General features: G+C 41.0%; 1 protein-coding gene across 2 annotated transcripts in view; it reads right to left on the bottom strand.

Moving 5' to 3' along the window:
- Window positions 1–3,191, bottom strand: part of MMEL1 (membrane metalloendopeptidase like 1) — a 59,462-nt gene extending 56,271 nt beyond the window's left edge. Inside the window, exon 1 of one of the 2 annotated variants that reach the window (XM_043531632.1) lies at window positions 2,981–3,191. The gene's annotated coding sequence lies outside the window, so the exon portion shown is untranslated. The remainder of the gene's footprint in view (window positions 1–2,980) is intronic. The other variant, XM_043531639.1, reaches the window with a different exon arrangement.
- Between the last annotated feature and the right edge of the window lie 3,067 nt (window positions 3,192–6,258).

Raw genomic sequence — 6,258 nt, forward strand, 5'->3', positions numbered from 1 at the left:
GAAACAGCGGCTCCGCCCCTGTAAGCCAAACCGACCGAGTCCGCAAAGTAACCGACCCACATTCAGAGAAACCGTGAGACAGAGCAAACTGAATACCTCAGATTTCCAGTGTCTTGTGCCCCGGCTGTCCTCGGTGAGTTCGAGGAGCTGGTGAAAGGGTGACGTTATAACTCTGAACTCTTCATCGACAGCCTTTAGAGTGACGTGCGAATGGATCAGCGCTTGGATGGGCTGCTGGTTTGTTCATCACTGGAGCAGGATGGGAGTGGTGAGATCCTTTGCAGAGCTCTAGGGCTATTTTTCTTATGTTCGCAACCCCTGGCATATCGTGGCATACATCTCATCACTGGATACCAGGAAGATGTGGAGATGCCCAGATGGGTGCTGGGTTTGACAAGTCTCCCTGTGGCACTGCACAGTCATTGGGCATTGTGATGCAGTCTGTGAGGCTTCTGTGCAGTCATCCAATCATACCAGACTACGAGACCTGCCTTTGTTATCTCGACCCTGTTTCCTGCTGTTCTGGGCAATAGCAGCGGAGAAAGAGGCTTCCTCTCCTGCTGTCTCTGGCTTATTGGTACTGGTGAGCGAATGTCCCTGCACCTCAATGGAACACATCAAGTAAGATGAATGAGGCACAAAAGTCCTGTCCTCACTCATGGTAACTGGGCTTGGCCATCTTGATAATGGGCAAATTCAGGTAATGCGTGAAGATCCTAGCAAGCTCACTTCTGATTGGAGAGCAACCTGAACCCAGAACCCTGCACCCAAAGTAGCCCTAAGCTCTGGAAAAGTTTGGATCTGGACCTGCAAGCAAACTACCCGGCTGCCTCTTATCCCAATGACGGGCTGAACAAACACCTGGATGGGAGTGTCCGACTCATGGTTTCTGAATAGTTGCGATGGCACCAGCGGAGATATTATGTGACCTTGCAGTCTCTTACTGCTGGTTTAGTGCACGCAGGCAGAGTCTCCGGAACAGCGATGCATGCAGCCAGGACCACATCTATTTATTACTGGAAGAATGTACAGTGGCAGCTGTCTCCCTGGTGCTAGTGTTGCAATTATCAAACAGTTTCTCCCTCTCTCCCTCCCCCAGACAGGAAGTACAGACACACCCCTCAACATCCCACTAACTCTGGCATCCATGGCCAAAAAAATCCTTTGCAGACCAAAGACCTTTCTTGTTAGAATGCAGCAAATGGGGGTATTATCAAAAAAGCTCTCATGATCGATACACAGACCTTCACTCCCCTTTGCCTCCTACCTACCTTTCCTTGCTTCCCTCTAATTTACTCAGTTCAGACAGGTACTATTTAGTGAGGGCCAGATTCTGTTGCTTTTAGTCACTTTAAATAGCAACCATGTTTTTCAACAAAGAAATCCAGTGCACTGGGAATCTGCAAGACTTTAATGGGACTTCTTGTGGGGTACAATGCTACTTATCGTGTGTCAGGGTATTGGAATCTGCAAAGTTCTCAAATTAAACCTATAGAAATGAAATAAAGTGTTTTATCTTTCTTCTTTTTAAGCCCTTCCTTCAGTAAAGGCCAACACAATGGTACATGTGTCCATTTTGACCTATGAGGCTTTAATTATCGACTGTACCTTGAGCCCAGAGTGGGGGTCCACGTAAGAATTTAAATGAATAAATTGACATGCAAAGCATGTTCTTACGTTATCTTGCATCATAGTTTTGCTTTTCATTATGTATTTCTGTTTCCACTGCTTTTGATTTTATTATTGAGCGACACAAAGTAGTAAGGCCTAGGCAGGTCAGTGGAGTGGCACTGATCATGTGTCAAGTCTTCGTTCTTTCCTTTAAAGCCACTGCTGTTTAGCACATTCAGTCTGGCAAATGCATCAAATCCAATCCAGGTAGAAATGTTTAATGAGAAACATATCTGAACCCGCCTGGAGGGGAAATATTTGCATTTTCTGCTCTTATTGCTGATTAGAAAGGACAACATGTCAGAAGGGGGGAAAACCTATCCCAAATGGATGATTTAAAAATGATTCTGTTAAATGCACAGTTGCATTTGGTGCAATAAAAGCTACAAATCTGCAAGGATAGATATTTCTGTTATGACTTGGGTCCCTTTGCATCAATGGCACAAATGTTGACGTATTCTGCCTATTTGCATCTGAAATATTATAAAAAGGGAAGTTCAATAACATCAGCTGAGCAAAGATCTAATGAACATCTAAAAGTGATATATTTACTACACACATACATTGGTTTTGCTTAGGAATAGAAATGGCATATAATATTCCAAAATTGTATAATGTTAGTACATTTCATTTTTAGAATCCTAGTGCTGTTTAGTACCCTCAGCTCTACCTACCTGTTTTCTGAAACATAGAACAAATGTTTATATTTAAGCAACTATACTCAGAATGGATCTTCTGTACACTAACCTGCATCCACATAGACGGTAAGGACTAGCTGGAATGCAGAAGAAAGCATGAAGCCATACTGTAATGTTAAAACAAGTACCATGATAATGAGGAACCCAGTAACACTAAAACTGGGAAACTCCAACGCAATAATTTGATTTCTACTTTTTGATTCATTGTCTAGGAAATGCAGTGCCTTAAAGGATGACTCTCAGTGCTCATAATAACAGGTTTGCCTTTGAGCAGCAGTGTAACTTAAGACTTAACTGGCACTTTAAAAATCTTGCTCAAAGATTCCCCCAGGTAGCCAGTTGGCTACCTGATGTGTGGACTGTAAGTGAACCCCAGCAGACACATTTTCCAAACCAGAGCAGAATCAGGAAAACCTCCAAGTTCAGATGCTGCCTTGCAAGTCTTCTCCATATCAGGATAATTAATCTCTTGTAAATCATTAGAACAAAACTCCAGGCGCTTGCAATGTTAGATGTATAATGCATGCTATTATTATTTGCCACTGATTGCCAAATGCATGCAGTCTGAATAAGTAGAAATAAGAAACCAGTGAAATGAGAAGTTTTCTTACCTCTGTCTTGTGGAGATTGTTTTTCTCAGCTGCAGAAAGCAGGTAGTGACTGTGGTTTCTGAGATGTAATTGGGATGTTTACGTTTTCTGGCAGTGGGAAAGGAAAGCTTATTGTCAGTATCAGCACTGATGTCTTCAACAAGCTTGTCTCAAGAAATGGTTTTACAAAGTACTGAGGCTACTTCTCCCTCCCTCTTTCCCTCATGTACATTCACTCTCACAGACAGGTGGCTTAGAATGTCCAATGAATTAAATGCTCTGCTAGGCGATTACAAAACATTAGAATGAAAATTTAACTCTTTCTGCTGTACAGGAAACCACTCCATTTTGTATGTAGGAGGGGAAAAGACTTCAAGTACTGTAATTTATGGGACAGGTCTGCCCGTCAATGTCAAAGCTGATTTTCCAGCTTTCTCAGCATTTACAGATGTCTGTCTTATAATGATAATTAGTTTTTAAGAAAGCTATAATTCATAACGATATGTTTAATCTCTTCCCAAGAGCTTTTCATGTATCTAATCCAGAAAGACTTCCGCTCCAAAAAGGGAATGTCTTGTTTTCCATCTATTTAATTACAATACACGGTGATGCATATAAAATATATTTGTGTTGGTGTAAAGTTCTCAAATTAAATATATAGAAATGAAATAAAGTATAAATATATTTTGCAAAGTATGATCACGAGTGGAGACTGAGTAAAATGAGTCTTGTTTTAATCTGGTTTTGTTAAGTTTATACTTGTATGAACAAGTATGTATTCCCACACAGTTCATATCAGGATAAAGATACACATTGAGTTGTACTATGTAGATAGCTTCAAATTTTGGCATATGACTATTATAGCAGTCACTTTGTAGTGACTGCAAATTAACAAGTTACAAAATAGTTTCCAATACTGTTATAGGCCGTGCAATAGAGTGCTAGTCCTGGGGACCATGTAGGTGTCCCTGCCCTGTCGTTCAATGCTCAAGTCCTGGGGGGGGAGGGATAGCTCAGTGGTTGAGCATTGGCCTGCTAAACCCAGGGATGTGAGTTCAATCCTTGAGTGGGCTATTTAGGGATGTGGGGAAAAAATTGGGGATTGGTCCTGCTTTGAGCAGGGGGTTGGACTAGATGACCTCCTGAGGTCCCTTCTAACCCTGATAGTCTGGGACTGAGTGCAGGGAGTAGTCTCTGAATAGCATTCCCCACTAAATGTATAGGAAACAGCTCTCAAACCAGTGAAGATGTTCAAACTGGTAGAAAGACTGTGAGCACAACCTTAGTAATGTTATATGGAATCATATATATTTTCTCTAAAACACACGTGCATTTTGTTTAATCACAGAAGCCACATGCAGACACCCTTACTTAGGCATGGTGGTACCTTACTCAGTTTTAATGAGAATGTTCAAGGAGTGAGGTCCTGATTCATCAAAGCAGGTAAGCACAGGCTTAAGTTTGTGTGTCCTTAAGTCTATCCCTGTTCAGCAAAGCACTTAAGACCCAATTCCAGGAAGTATTCACAGCTAAGACTGCACTTAAGCACAGACTTAAAGTGCTTAAGTGTTTTGCTCTATCAATGCCTAAAGTACTACTCAATGTGAAAAAAGAGATCAAAATCTGGCTCAGAGCAAGTATCTTAAAATTGTTTATTTCCCCTGCATTTTATAACAGTTATATTTTACAGGGCAGCAAATCCGATGGCTGAATGGCCAAACTGATGCTCTTCATAGCTGCTCCTACACTCCTGTTCTTTTTGCGGATACAGACTAACATGGCTGCTACTCTGAAACCTTTCATGATACCATGCCTTTGAAATGATAGCATGCACACCTCCTTTGCACACCTCCTTATATCTACTGGGTCCACAATGGTCCAGAAAGAATTTTAACTACTTTTCATGCTGCATGTGGTGGTCAGCTGCAAAAGGCTAGGAAATATTGGTAGAGCAGGAATGACACAAGGGCAGTAACTAATCGCATCTTTCGTATTTGTCACCAGTCAATGTCTAGATTGTCCAGCCATCTCACTGCTGCATCACTGAGGGTAGGAAGGTATTGCAGTTCACCCTCCAATCTTCTAATGATGCACCCTTCCACCACATGCTTGACCATCTGCATTGCTGCCCACAGTCACACTGTGAAGATTGGGCTAAGCCATATTTCAGCACTGTGGCAGCCACTCCGGCTGTTCCAGTGAGCAGCCTGCTAAGCCTAGTCCAGGATCTGCATCCCAGGTTGCAGACAGGTGGGTGCCTTCTCGTGGCATCCTCCGTGAGTAGAGTAAAGTGACATGAAAGCAGACAAAATGTGGAAAAATGCAGAAGGTTACTTCTCATGTAGATTTACTAAGAACTTAGCCACAATCAACAAACAAAACACAAGAACGCTGCACCAGTTGGAAAAATGGTCAACAATGAATTTTAACTGACTACTTTGGCGTAACCAGTATTAATCAGTACTGCATAACTTGTTCTTGTGGCAAGGAATTCACTGGTCTGACATTCTTCAACTTTCTCTCGTACTTTCCTTGTTTCCTATATTAAAAGACTTATTTCCAAGAGGTGCTGAGTGCAGTTGAGAGGGAAATGGTTTTCCTGTCCTCCAAGAGTTTGCAAAATTTTTCTGGTACTGAAGTGGGAAGAAAAGTCAAAATCTCAGAAAATGTTTGTAAATTTATAATCCAAATATTTTTGGATTTGGGTCAAAATTGAAATATTTCATTTTGTTTATATTAAAATGTTTTGCTTTAATTTTGCCCTTTTAATTTTTTAAACTTTTTTTAGTGTAAATTGACTGAAATTTCTACAAGAAAAGTCATTTTGAACTGAAAAGCAAAATTTTGTTCTGAAATGGTCAAAATGCCCCATTTTGATATTTTCAAAAGTTTTTTAGTAAATGTGATTTTGAACCAGAGATTCTTCAAAACCAAACTTTTATCTGCAAACAGTTTTGATTTTGACAAATTGACATTTTCTAATGAAAAAACATTTAATTAGAAAATCCCCAACCAGCTTTAGTGCTAAATATCCACAACTCCTATTGAAGTCATTGAGAAGTGCAGGTGTTCAATCCCTTTGTGTTAGTACCATGACATAGTTGGACAACAGCCATATTTGCCCACAACAAAACTGTACAAATAAACAAGTGTTGATGCAGCAGTGGACAAATTCCCTGGCATAGGAGATTGGGGATCATAGAATCATAGAAATGTCAGACTGGAAGGGACCTCAGGAGGTCATCAAGTCTAGTCCTCTGTGCTGAGGCAGGCCAAATAAATCTAGACCAACCCTGGCA

Source organism: Chelonia mydas, chromosome 18 (genome assembly GCF_015237465.2).
Source record: "Chelonia mydas isolate rCheMyd1 chromosome 18, rCheMyd1.pri.v2, whole genome shotgun sequence".
Taxonomy (NCBI): domain Eukaryota; kingdom Metazoa; phylum Chordata; order Testudines; family Cheloniidae; genus Chelonia; species Chelonia mydas.